General features: G+C 54.3%; 1 protein-coding gene across 11 annotated transcripts in view; it reads right to left on the minus strand.

The window, feature by feature from the left end:
- The window catches only part of NTM (neurotrimin), a 943,285-nt gene that overhangs the window by 133,506 nt on the left and 795,335 nt on the right, over positions 1–14,444 (minus strand). The window lies entirely within an intron of this gene.

Genomic DNA, 14,444 nt, shown 5'->3' on the forward strand with positions numbered 1-14,444 from the left:
CCGGCGGGCGAGAGAGAGAGAGGGGCGGAGAGGCGCCGGCGGGCGAGAGAGAGAGGGGCGGAGAGGGGCCGGCGGGCGAGAGAGAGAGAGGGGCGGAGAGGGGCCGGCGGGCGAGAGAGAGAGAGGGGCGGAGAGGGGCCGGCGGGCGAGAGAGAGAGAGGGGCGGAGAGGGGCCGGCGGGCGAGAGAGAGAGAGGGGCGGAGAGGGGCCGGCGGGCGAGAGAGAGAGAGGGGCGGAGAGGGGCCGGCGGGCGAGAGAGAGAGAGGGGCGGAGAGGGGCCGGCGGGCGAGAGAGAGAGGGGCGGAGAGGGGCCGGCGGGCGAGAGAGAGAGGGGCGGAGAGGGGCCGGCGGGCGAGAGAGAGAGGGGCGGAGAGGGGCCGGCGGGCGAGAGAGAGAGGGGCGGAGAGGGGCCGGCGGGCGAGAGAGAGAGGGGCGGAGAGGGGCCGGCGGGCGAGAGAGAGCGGCGGAGAGGGGCCGGCGGGCGAGAGAGAGCGGCCGGCGGGCGAGAGAGAGCGGCCGGCGGGCGAGAGAGAGCGGCGGAGAGGGGCCGGCGGGCGAGAGAGAGCGGCGGAGAGGGGCCGGCGGGCGAGAGAGAGCGGCGGAGAGGGGCCGGCGGGCGAGAGAGAGCGGCGGAGAGGGGCCGGCGGGCGAGAGAGAGCGGCGGAGAGGGGCCGGCGGGCGAGAGAGAGCGGCGGAGAGGGGCCGGCGGGCGAGAGAGAGCGGCGGAGAGGGGCCGGCGGGCGAGAGAGAGCGGCGGAGAGGGGCCGGCGGGCGAGAGAGAGTGGCGGAGAGGGGCCGGCGGGCGAGAGAGAGAGGGGCGGAGAGGGGCCGGCGGGCGAGAGAGAGCGGCGGAGAGGGGCCGGCGGGCGAGAGAGAGCGGCCGGCGGGCGAGAGAGAGCGGCCGGCGGGCGAGAGAGAGCGGCGGAGAGGGGCCGGCGGGCGAGAGAGAGCGGCGGAGAGGGGCCGGCGGGCGAGAGAGAGCGGCGGAGAGGGGCCGGCGGGCGAGAGAGAGCGGCGGAGAGGGGCCGGCGGGCGAGAGAGAGCGGCGGAGAGGGGCCGGCGGGCGAGAGAGAGCGGCGGAGAGGGGCCGGCGGGCGAGAGAGAGCGGCGGAGAGGGGCCGGCGGGCGAGAGAGAGCGGCGGAGAGGGGCCGGCGGGCGAGAGAGAGCGGCGGAGAGGGGCCGGCGGGCGAGAGAGAGCGGCGGAGAGGGGCCGGCGGGCGAGAGAGAGCGGCGGAGAGGGGCCGGCGGGCGAGAGAGAGCGGCGGAGAGGGGCCGGCGGGCGAGAGAGAGCGGCGGAGAGGGGCCGGCGGGCGAGAGAGAGCGGCGGAGAGGGGCCGGCGGGCGAGAGAGAGCGGCGGAGAGGGGCCGGCGGGCGAGAGAGAGCGGCGGAGAGGGGCCGGCGGGCGAGAGAGAGCGGCGGAGAGGGGCCGGCGGGCGAGAGAGTGGCGGAGAGGGGCCGGCGATAAGTGGTGCCATCCAGCAGTCTGTCAGCTCATCCTGCCCATGCCTTTCCTACAGTAACAATGTGACATGCGCAGCCCTGGGGCATCATTGTGGCATCTATGTGGTGGAGCCCGCAGGGCGATAATCCAGCTGATGAAAGGAAAATAATACATGTGCTCCTTTCTCTCAGCGACTAATGTAATAGACACGTAGCCCCCACTGGACATTGTGGAGATGAAGAATGAGCGGTGCCCCCTGGGGTTGGAGAGACGTCCACTTCTAGCCGTGGTCTCGGTTTCTCCCGCCGCCCTCGTGGCCCCTGGACCCAGTTATAATTATCAGAGAAACACTTTATTTTTCAGCGAATGTCGTCCAGATCTAAGCACTGGTATCATCGCCCCGCGCCCCCCGAGACCCCGGCTGGAGGCTGCAGATAATCTCTCCTTCTGGAAAGACGTCAGTAAACAAAAACAGGCTCAGCTTGTATTTGTCACAGAAATAAGGGAAGGGAATATGGATTCCCCATTGCCCGCTCGGTGCCCGCTTCTCTGCCAACTTCCGCTCGCTTCATTTGCATAACTATTAAGCCCTGAGACAATGGCTGATCAAAGAAGTCTGCATCTGTGGCGCATTCAGACGCCGCGCACAAAAACAACACACAAAGGGCAAAATCCAGAGGCTGTGACCTCCCCGAAATTACGAGGACATTTCACTTCATGGAGCGGCAGAGGGGAGAGGCGCGCGCTCCGGATCTATCTGCACACTGACACCAAACCTACACAAATCCTGTCAGACGACTCTAATATTATTAACAACAAGGAGGCAGCAAAGAAGAGGAGCCGGGAAGCTGCGGCAAAGAAGAGGAGCCGGGAAGCTGCGGCAAAGATGAGGAGCCGGGAAGCTGCGGCAAAGATGAGGAGCCGGGAAGCTGCGGCAAAGATGAGGAGCCGGGAAGCTGCGGCAAAGATGAGGAGCCGGGAAGCTGCGGCAAAGATGAGGAGCCGGGAAGCTGCGGCAAAGATGAGGAGCCGGGAAGCTGCGGCAAAGATGAGGAGCCGGGAAGCTGCGGCAAAGATGAGGAGCCGGGAAGCTGCGGCAAAGATGAGGAGCCGGGAAGCTGCGGCAAAGATGAGGAGCCGGGAAGCTGCGGCAAAGACTGAGGAGCAGACGACGGCCGAGGACCGGAACCACAATGCCGGGACAGACGCGAGGAATGTGTGAAGGCCTCCAAGGCCATACAGGTCGAGTTCTGAGACCAACTTCCCAACAAGCTGATCATTGATCCCGGGGCCACCAGATCCGCCGAACCCACAGATCCCGAGCCACCAGATCCGCCAAACCCACAGATCCCGAGCCGCCAGATCCGCCAAACCCACAGATCCCGAGCCGCCAGATCCGCCAAACCCACAGATCCCGAGCCGCCAGATCCGCCAAACCCACAGATCCCGAGCCGCCAAACCCACAGATCCCGAGCCGCCAGATCCGCCAAACCCACAGATCCCGAGCCGCCAGATCTGCCGAACCCAGAGATCCCGAGCCGCCAGATCTGCCAAACCCACAGAACCAGAGTCACCAGATCTGCCGAATCCAAAAGAACCAGTCACCAGATCTGCCGAATCCAAAAGAACCAGTCACCAGATCTGCCGAATCCAAAAGAACCAGTCACCAGATCTGCCGAATCCAAAGAACCAGAGTCACCAGATCTGACGCATCCGCAGAACCCGAGTCACCAGATCTGACGCATCTGCAGAACCCGAGTCACCAGATCAGACGCATCCGCAGAACCCGAGTCACCAGATCAGACGCATCCGCAGAACCCGAGTCATCAGAGCTGCCGCCCCATTATTATTATTAGTGATCACAGTGTCCCCCTGGCCACACAGGAGCAGTATGAGGAGACACATGGGCATTATTATTAATCAGTGATCACAGTGCCCCCCGGCCACACAGGAGCAGTATGAGGAGACACATGGGCATTATTATTACTGATCACAGTGCCCCCCGGCCACACAGAAGCAGGATGAGGAGACACATGGGCATTATTATTATTACTGATCACAGTGCCCCCCGGCCACACAGAAGCAGTATGAGGAGACACATGGGCATTATTATCATCAGTGATCACAGTGCCCCCCAGCCACACAGGAGCAGTATGAGGAGACACATGGGCATTATTATTATTACTGATCACAGTGCCCCCCAGCCACACAGGAGCAGTATGAGGAGACACATGGGCATTATTATTATTACTGATCACAGTGCCCCCCAGCCACACAGGAGCAGTATGAGGAGACACATGGGTATTATTATCATCAGTGATCACAGTGCCCCCACGGCCACACAGGAGCAGTATGAGGAGACACATGGGCATTATTATTATTACTGATCACAGTGCCCCCCGGCCACACAGGAGCAGTATGAGGAGACACATGGGTATTATTATCATCAGTGATCACAGTGCCCCCACGGCCACACAGGAGCAGTATGAGGAGAAACATGGGCATTATTATTATCAGTGATCACAGTGCCCCCCGACCACACAGGAGCAGTATGAGGAGACACATGGGCATTAAGATCATCAGTGATCACAGTGCCCCCGGCCACACAGGAGCAGTATGAGGAGACACATGGGCATTATCATCATCAGTGATCACAGTGCCCCCCGGCCACACAGGAGCAGTATGAGGAGACACATGGGCATTATTATCATCAGTGATCACAGTGACCCCCGGCCACACAGGAGCAGTATGAGGAGACACATGGGCATTATTATTATCAGTGATCACAGTGCCCCCCTGGCCCTATAAAACAGACCCACTGAATATAGACAATAGTCAGGATTGAGGCTCTTGGTGCTTTCCTCACTATTAACCCCTTCACAACACAGGTCCGGACTGCGGCACTGAAGGGGTGTATTACTCAGGCTCAGGTTCCTGCCCAGAAAAACTCTGAATCCAATTTCAGAACCGATCACCTGCTCTCACTTCCTTCATTGAAGCTCGGGTAATGTATAACAATGGCCGCTCCCACCTCCCCGAATATTCACCAAGCTGCTCACTCCGGCAGCGCACCGACGTAACCCCTCTGCCTCCTGGGCAGCGCTCACCGACCCCCACCAGAACCGCGGGGATCAAAGCCTCATTACCTGGAGTGGGGTATACATGCAGTATACAGAGAAAAGTATGTGCCCCCCACATCCACCTCCGGGGGCTTCTCTGTCCTCATCAACATCCATAGACATTAATATGGAGAAAGTATGTGCCCCCCACATCCACCTCCGGGGGCTTCTCTGTCCTCATCTACATCCATAGACATTAATATGGAGAAAGTATGTGCCCCCCACATCCACCTCCAGGGGCTTCTCTGTCCTCATCTACATCCATAGACATTAATATGGAGGAAAGTATGTGCCCCCCACATCCACCTCCGGGGGCTTCTCTGTCCTCATCTACATCCATAGACATTAATATGGAGGAAAGTATGTGCCCCCCACATCCACCTCCGGGGGCTTCTCTGTCCTCATCTACATCCATAGACATTAATATGGAGGAAAGTATGTGCCCCCCACATCCACCTCCAGGGGCTTCTCTGTCCTCATCTACATCCATAGACATTAATATGGAGAAAGTATGTGCCCCCCACATCCACCTCCGGGGGCTTCTCTGTCCTCATCTACATCCATAGACATTAATATGGAGAAAGTATGTGCCCCCCACATCCACCTCCGGGGGCTTCTCTGTCCTCATCTACATCTATAGACATTAATATGGAGAAAGTATGTGCCCCCCACATCCACCTCCGGGGGCTTCTGTGTCTTCCTCTACATCCATAGACATTAATATGGAGAAAAGTATGTGCCCCCCACATCCACCTCCGGGGGCTTCTCTGTCCTCATCTACATCCATAGACATTAATATGGAGAAAAGTATGTGCCCCCCACATCCACCTCCGGGGGCTTCTCTGTCCTCATCTACATCCATAGACATTAATATGGAGAAAGTATGTGCCCCCCACATCCACCTCCAGGGGCTTCTCTGTCCTCATCTACATCCATAGACATTAATATGGAGAAAAGTATGTGCCCCCCACATCCACCTCCGGGGGCTTCTCTGTCCTCCTCAACATCCATAGACATTAATATGGAGAAAAGTATGTGCCCCCCCACATCCACCTCCGGGGGCTTCTCTATCCTCATCTACATCCATAGACATTAATATGGAGAAAAGTATGTGCCCCCCACATCCACCTCCGGGGGCTTCTCTGTCCTCATCTACATCCATAGACATTAATATGGAGGAAAGTATGTGCCCCCACATCCACCTCCGGGGGCTTCTCTGTCCTCATCTACATCTATAGACATTAATATGGAGAAAGTATGTGCCCCCCACATCCACCTCCGGGGGCTTCTCTGTCCTCATCTACATCCATAGACATTAATATGGAGGAAAGTATGTGCCCCCCACATCCACCTCCGGGGGCTTCTCTGTCCTCATCTACATCCATAGACATTAATATGGAGAAAAGTATGTGCCCCCCACATCCACCTCCGGGGGCTTCTCTGTCCTCATCTACATCCATAGACATTAATATGGAGGAAAGTATGTGCCCCCCACATCCACCTCCGGGGGCTTCTCTGTCCTCATCTACATCCATAGACAATAATATGGAGGAAAGTATGTGCCCCCCACATCCACCTCCGGGGGCTTCTCTGTCCTCATCTACATCCATAGACATTAATATGGAGAAAAGTATGTGCCCCCCACATCCACCTCCAGGGGCTTCTCTGTCCTCATCCATAGACATTAATATGGGGAAAAGTATGTGCCCCCCACATCCACCTCCAGGGGCTTCTCTGTCCTCATCTACATCCATAGACATTAATATGGAGAAAGTATGTGCCCCCCACATCCACCTCCGGGGGCTTCTCTGTCCTCATCTACATCCATAGACATTAATATGGATAAAGTATGTGCCCCCCACATCCACCTCCGGGGGCTTCTCTGTCCTCATCTACATCCATAGACATTAATATGGAGGAAAGTATGTGCCCCCCACATCCACCTCCGGGGGCTTCTCTGTCCTCATCTACATCCATAGACATTAATATGGAGGAAAGTATGTGCCCCCCACATCCACCTCCAGGGGCTTCTCTGTCCTCATCTACATCCATAGACATTAATATGGAGAAAGTATGTGCCCCCCACATCCACCTCCGGGGGCTTCTCTGTCCTCATCTACATCCATAGACATTAATATGGAGAAAAGTATGTGCCCCCCCCACATCCACCTCCAGGGGCTTCTCTGTCCTCATCTACATCCATAGACATTAATATGGAGGAAAGTATGTGCCCCCCACATCCACCTCCAGGGGCTTCTCTGTCCTCATCCATAGACATTAATATGGGGAAAAGTATGTGCCCCCTACATCCACCTCCAGGGGCTTCTCTGTCCTCATCTACATCCATAGACATTAATATGGAGAAAAGTATGTGCCCCCCCCACATCCACCTCCAGGGGCTTCTCTGTCCTCATCTACATCCATAGACATTAATATGGAGAAAGTATGTGCCCCCCACATCCACCTCCAGGGGCTTCTCTGTCCTCATCTACATCCATAGACATTAATATGGAGAAAGTATGTGCCCCCCACATCCACCTCCGGGGGCTTCTCTGTCCTCATCTACATCCATAGACATTAATATGGAGAAAAGTATGTGCCCCCCCCACATCCACCTCCAGGGGCTTCTCTGTCCTCATCTACATCCATAGACATTAATATGGAGAAAAGTATGTGCCTCCCACATCCACCTCCAGGGGCTTCCTTGTCCTCATCTACATCCATAGACATTAATATGGAGAAAAGTATGTGCCCCCCACATCCACCTCCGGGGGCTTCTCTGTCCTCATCTACATCCATAGACATTAATATGGAGAAAAGTATGTGCCCCCCACATCCACCTCCGGGGGCTTCTCTGTCCTCATCTACATCCATAGACATTAATATGGAGGAAAGTATGTGCCCCCCACATCCACCTCCAGGGGCTTCTCTGTCCTCATCTACATCCATAGACATTAATATAGAGAAAGTATGTGCCCCCCACATCCACCTCCGGGGGCTTCTCTGTCCTCATCTACATCCATAGACATTAATATGGAGAAAGTATGTGCACCCCACATCCACCTCCAGGGGCTTCTCTGTACTCATCTACATCCATAGCCATTAATATGGAGAAAGTATGTGCCCCCCACATCCACCTCCGGGGGCTTCTCTGTCCTCATCTACATCCATAGACATTAATATGGAGGAAAGTATGTGCCCCCCACATCCACCTCCAGGGGGCTTCTCTGTCCTCATCCATAGACATTAATATGGGGAAAAGTATGTGCCCCCTACATCCACCTCCAGGGGCTTCTCTGTCCTCATCTACATCCATAGACATTAATATGGAGGAAAGTATGTGCCCCCCACATCCACCTCCAGGGGCTTCTCTGTCCTCATCTACATCCATAGACATTAATATGGAGAAAAGTATGTGCCCCCCACATCCACCTCCAGGGGCTTCTCTGTCTTCATCCATAGACATTAATATGGGGAAAAGTATGTGCCCCCTACATCCACCTCCGGGGGCTTCTCTGTCCTCATCTACATCCATAGACATTAATATGGAGAAAGTATGTGCCCCCCACATCCACCTCCAGGGGCTTCTCTGTCCTCATCTACATCCATAGACATTAATATGGAGAAAGTATGTGCCCCCCCACATCCACCTCCGGGGGCTTCTCTGTCCTCGTCTACATCCATAGACATTAATATGGAGGAAAGTATGTGCCCCCCACATCCACCTCCAGGGGCTTCTGTGTCCTCATCTACATCCATAGACATTAATATGGAGGAAAGTATGTGCCCCCCACATCCACCTCCGGGGGATTCTCTGTCCTCATCTACATCCATAGACATTAATATGGAAAAAGTATGTGCCCCCCACATCCACCTCCGGGGGCTTCTCTGTCCTCATCTACATCTATAGACATTAATATGGAGAAAAGTATGTGCCCCCCACATCCACCTCCAGGGGCTTCTCTGTCCTCATCCATAGACATTAATATGGAGAAAGTATGTGCCCCTGTGACAATACAGTTTAAAATCTTTATCAGCCAGACGTTTCGATTTGTTAATCCAAGAGAAATTCACTATTATCTTTGTGTTGACTTGTGAATGTATGTGTATTTATGTGCCTGGTGAAGAAGAACAGACCAGTATTTGTATAACCCTGATTGTTGTCTCCTCTAATTCCGGAACAATGAATGTTTGCTAATTATGTTGATTAACCTTTGTGGACCCTGTGGCTTATTGACTCACAACACAGGAGGACAAACTAAGCAAATTCATTAAATGTTCAAACAATGAGACCTGAGGCTGCCCTTTCCTCCCAACCTGTGGATGTGGACTTAAAAAGGACATGTGGTTCTGTAGCAGAGGGAGACTAGGGACAGAGATTGAAAAGAGAATTTACAAGGAGAATCCAATATCAGACTCTTCAGCGTGGTAGGACGGCTTTATCCAAACAGACACAGATTTGTATTCTACATGATTCCGGCCTAAGGGTATCGGCCCTGACTGGAAAGATACAAATCTGCTCCATTGACCATCAGAGAGACCATGGATACAGTTGGGGAGACCAGGTTGGGACAATGAAGTCACCTGGTCCCATGGGTATGTTGTTTGGGGTTGCCAGGAGGGACCGTTCATTCGCCTGGAACCCATGGAGACATTTGGATTAGTCAGATTGGGACCCTCCGATCTCATGGCCTTGTACCTCAATGGACTGCTAGCTTCCTAAGCTTGCCGCTACCTCCACTCTAGGGGGCCCGCCAGAAGCGGGGGGGAGGGGGCACTGGTTGAGGTAGTCGGCCCTGGAAGTCTCCAAACTCGCAGCTGTTCTATCCCAAGCGGGCGGAGGAGGAAGGGTGAGGCTGTGTGATGTTCCACCATCTTAGGTATTTGCTGGGACTGTTCTATATGTTTATTTTCCGCTTTGTTCCTTAAAGTATTGCCACGCTGTTCTACCATCACTCTGTGTTGTCCGAGTAGCGTTACGCCTACGGGAGACCCCAGGTTTTCACAGCCCACCACATCCACCTCCAGGGGCTTCTCTGTCCTCATCTACATCCAAAGACATTAATGTGGATTAAAGTATGGTCTCACCATCTTCGTGGTGTTGGATGGGGTTGGGATCCGGGCTCTTAGTGGCCGTCATGTCCCCCCTCCATGTCTGCATGGAGCTTGTGCACTGGGCTCAGTCACGGAGAACAGATAAGGGTCTTCCCCAAACTGTTCCCACAAAGCTGAAGCTACAATTGTCCACAACGTCTTGTGCTGAAGATGAAGATTACTTTCCCTGGAGCCGAGGGTCCACGACCGCCCCCTGATAACAGCCTATAGCGTTATCATCATTATTATCATTAGCATTATTATCCTCCTCCACCATCTGTACTGGGGGCACAATGCAGTCAGGGGGTAAAGCCCTCCTGGAATCACCAGCCTCCTCCATCAGAGAGGTGCGATCTGTCACTGCACATTACACGTCTCCTCCAGAGTCCAGTGGTGGCGGCTTTACACCACTCCATCCGACGCTCAGCATTGTGCTTGGTGATGTACAGCGGGCATGCAGCTGCTCGGCCATGAAGCTTCTGGCGGGGGGGCAGTGTTTATACCAAACGAGGTCTGGACTTTGCAGTTATGGGGCCAGCAAAGTCTGCCCTCTGCTCCTCACCACTCGGCCCCCCCACTTTGTTATGTTATGGAGTCTCCACTATGTGAAATTTCCACTACTCCGATGAATCGCGGACGTGTCACACACTGGGGAGGCTGACGAGTCGCGGACGTGTCACACACCGGGGAGGCTGACGAGTCGCGGACGTGTCACACACCGGGGAGGCTGACGAGTCGCGGCCGTGTCACACACCGGGGAGGCTGACGAGTCGCGGACGTGTCACACACCGGGGAGGGTGACGAGTCGCGGACGTGTCACACACCGGGGAGGCTGACGAGTCGCGGACGAGTCACACACCGGGGAGGCTGACGAGTCGCGGACGTGTCACACACCGGGGAGGCTGACGAGTCGCGGACGTGTCACACACCGGGGAGGCTGACGAGTCGCGGACGTCACACACTGAAGGCATCGGTACTGAGTGAGAAACTCAAATTCAGTGGCTTAGAGGCAGGGAGCACTACTTTTCTCTATATAGAGTATATAGATTTATCGCTATATGTATATGGCCATGACACAAATGTTCCCGGATAATGGATACATAATAAATCAAGGGATAGCGCAGCAGTCCTGACAGCTCCTTCCTGCAGTGTCGTGAGGACATCAGAAGACTAGACCAGGCCGAGGCTCCAGATCAATGGTGACAAACTCCTCAGTAATTGAACTACATTTCCTCGGGGCAGACATTCAATGAAAGCTCACAGCATGTTCATAAGTAAAGGTTGTGATACCGGCGGACAGGGACGAGGCACCCGATCTGCCGGCTCACGGGGCTCAGACACAAAGATTTGGCCGCGGCGTCTCTTCCAGGACATCTAGAAATGGAACAATAAAGAGCCCGTCTAATGGTCTGGAAAGTGATGCGCAGAGGGTCTGCTAATGGAGCTGATAAAGAGCAGGACGCAGCTGCAGTAACTACAGGATAACCGGACAACTATGGATTGTAACAAGGGGAGGGCGACAGATCAGACCTGGAGGTCACGTCATGTACGAGAAGCTGCGTGTGTGGAATGGGAAGGTGCAAAGTAGGGGAGTTCAGAAAGCAGAATATGTGCCAGTCAGCCGCCCGGGGCAAACTACGCGCCAGTCAGCCGCCCGGGGCAAACTACGCGCCAGTCAGCCGCCCGGGGCAAACTACGCGCCAGTCAGCCGCCCGGGGCAAACTACGCGCCAGTCAGCCGCCCGGGGCAAACTACGCGCCAGTCAGCCGCCCGGGGCAAACTACGCGCCAGTCAGCCGCCCGGGGCAAACTACGCGCCAGTCAGCCGCCCTGGGCAAACTACGCGCCAGTCAGCCGCCCTGGGCAAACTACGCGCCAGTCACTGTGCAGAATTATACCAAACTACACCACATGTAGTCACACTGCGCACAACATGCCGGCAGGACAGGCGCGGCAGAGAGGACCAGCAAAGTCTCATCTCCACTATTCTTCAGCATGGAAGTTGTCAGATAAACACAAAACACGACCACGTGGCCACATCAGGATGCTCCTTCTTGCCCGGCCGTGGTCTCATCCTCCTATCAGACATCAGAGTATTGTATCTGCATTTCCTGAAAATCCTGCCCCTCATAAATCTCATCTACAGGTCGCAGATACTGGTTATGGGCGAGTCCGGGTTGGGGACGCTCGGTCCCGAAATGTTATAATCACATTTACTTTGATCAATGACAGAAGTGACGACCAGAAGAACGGCTCAAAACTCATCAGAGATGTACAATAGGCTGGAGGGGAAAAGGTCCTCACTGCACCCCCAAGAATACCAAAGACAGAAGAAAGCAACAAAACAATCTGTATCAGATATTTCTTGGCCTAGTCCTGACGTTTCACTTCTGTGTCTTGCTCAGTGGTGGTCGGGCTCGGCCTCCTCAATTCGGTCGTGCCTTTAAGCACTTATCACCTTATACACTTCTGGACTCCAGGGAGGCCGCAGTCCTGGAATATGGCAACACGGTTGGCATCACCTCTGATGTTTCTCATATCTTTGGCAGTTAATCCGAGCCTTCTTCTTCGGCTGTTGGTACCAGGCCTCCCTAACTGCAGCCACGATTGCGAAACGAAAGAAACAAGAGAGGGGGGAAGGGTTGTAACAGCTACCCCTACAGTATTGTCTCAAGAGTAGTTAAACACCGAGTCCGATCCTCAAAACTCTGCACAGAATCCACACAGGGACGAGCAAGTGTTTAGTGACCAGAATGACACCTAAACCAAATCACTATTGCTCTAGATCCCACCACTGCCACCAGTCGTTAGAGACTAGCAGGGAGATCACGCACATATCCCACTGCTGCCATCAATTAGTCCAGAGAATACAGGGGAATCAGGCAGATCTCTAGGCTGGTACCAATGGTTGGTCAAGAGCTAACACTCCGCTGCCTCCAATCGTCAGACAACTATGCAATTAACTAACGAGTGATGGACGAGGCCACGGCTGCTTCCACTACTAGGCCGGTTATTGGGGAACTAACAGTGAGCGAATAGTATATACACCTGTGGTTCCATCACGTTAGCTGCCACCACCAATCGTTTATACAGGTCGATTAGACATAAGGTACCATGTATAATATGGCTTCAGGGATGCGGTTTATAGAGCAAAAGTAACAAAGCTATTACATTTTATATATTTAATTTAAAAAGTAGGCAGTGTTTCAAATACATTATATACAACCACATAAAATAAAAAGGAACAAAAGAAAAAAATATTAAAACCTGTGTCACGGAAATGGCGCAGATGTGGATGGAAGCACTCCTTTTAAATGAAATGGTACAGCACCACAGTGAACTGTGTCTTCCAGGACTGACAATGGCAAAAACTAACTCAGATTTTTATTAGAAAAAAAAACATGCCCCCACACCTCTCCTGGGTGAGATCATATGGGGGTTAGTCATAGGATGTGGCTAGGGTCCCAAAAATTAAGAGATCCCCAACTTCCAGGATATCTTCGCCGCTGGAGGTCCCAGGCGGGAGATATTAACCCCTTTCCGACCTTGTCAGTAATAGTACGTATCTATGCCCTGGGCCTTATGGACCAGCTACGTACTATTAAGCGCGCTGTGATCACGCCCGTACACAAGCAGTGCGGGGCAATCGCCGCCAGGTGTCAGCTGATAGCACCTGGTGTCAGCTGTGACAATGTGCAGGCAGCGGTCCCGCACAGCTCCCTGCACATTAACCCTCACAATGCAGCGATCAAAGTCGATCGCAGCATTGCGGTGGCAAGGGGGGAGGTGATAGTTATACTCACCTCTCCTGCCGGCGTCCAGCGATGTCTGCAGCGGCTTCCGGATGTTGTCATCACCAGGAGGCAGGACGTTACTTTGGTCATGCGCAGTGCGATCCATCAGATAACCCACTTTAATTAATCTGTTGACAGCAGGGAGGTGCCAGCTGCATCAGGGTCATGTAGAGTGCATTACAATCACTTGTTAAGAGGTCTGGGATGTATCCCAATGATAATCCGCATGCGCTGCGCATTATCATTGCAGAAAAATCCACCGCACTACCAATTTGGGCGCGATTTCGCTGCAAAATCGCGCCCATTGACTTGCATTGAACAGCATAATATCCGCATGTATATATGAGGATGTTATGCAGTTCAATGCGTGGATGGTACCCGGGTCTGGAGAAGGGGAGACTCTCCTCCAACCATGGTACCTGCAAGTTCAAAAAGAATTATAAAGTAAAAAATGAAAAACAATATTCATATAGTCACCTCTCAGGTGGTCCCCGGTCTCCTCCCGGCCGCATCCTCTCTCTTCGGCGTCCCGCGGTGTACTAGCAGGACCTGCGGTGTCATTTAGTCCGCTGATGGTCACGCGACCATCACCTGACATCTGAAGTCAGCCGTCGCGTGACCAATGGCTGACTAAAGGACGACACCGCAGGTCCTGCTAGTACACCGCGGGAGGCCGAAGAGAGGGGACGCCGAAGAGAGGATGCGGCCGGGAGGAGACCGAAGACCGCCTGAGAGGTGACTATATGAATATTTTTTTTCATTTTTTACTTTAGAATTCTTTTTGAACTTGTCGCCATTCCCCGCTCCGTACAGTCTACGATCGCGTCGCCACTCCCCGCTACGTAGGGTCTAAGATCACGTCGCCACTCCCCGCTACGTAGGGTCTACGATCACGTCGCCGTTCCCCGCTCCGTACGGTCTACGATCCCGTCGCCACTCCCCGCTCCGTACGGTCTACGATCCTGTCGCCACTCCCCGCTCCGTACGGTCTACGA

The sequence above is a fragment of the Phyllobates terribilis genome, unplaced genomic scaffold, assembly GCF_046119375.1.
Source record: "Phyllobates terribilis strain yellow unplaced genomic scaffold, ASM4611937v1 Scaffold_12__6_contigs__length_324123572, whole genome shotgun sequence".
Lineage (NCBI taxonomy): Eukaryota > Metazoa > Chordata > Amphibia > Anura > Dendrobatidae > Phyllobates > Phyllobates terribilis.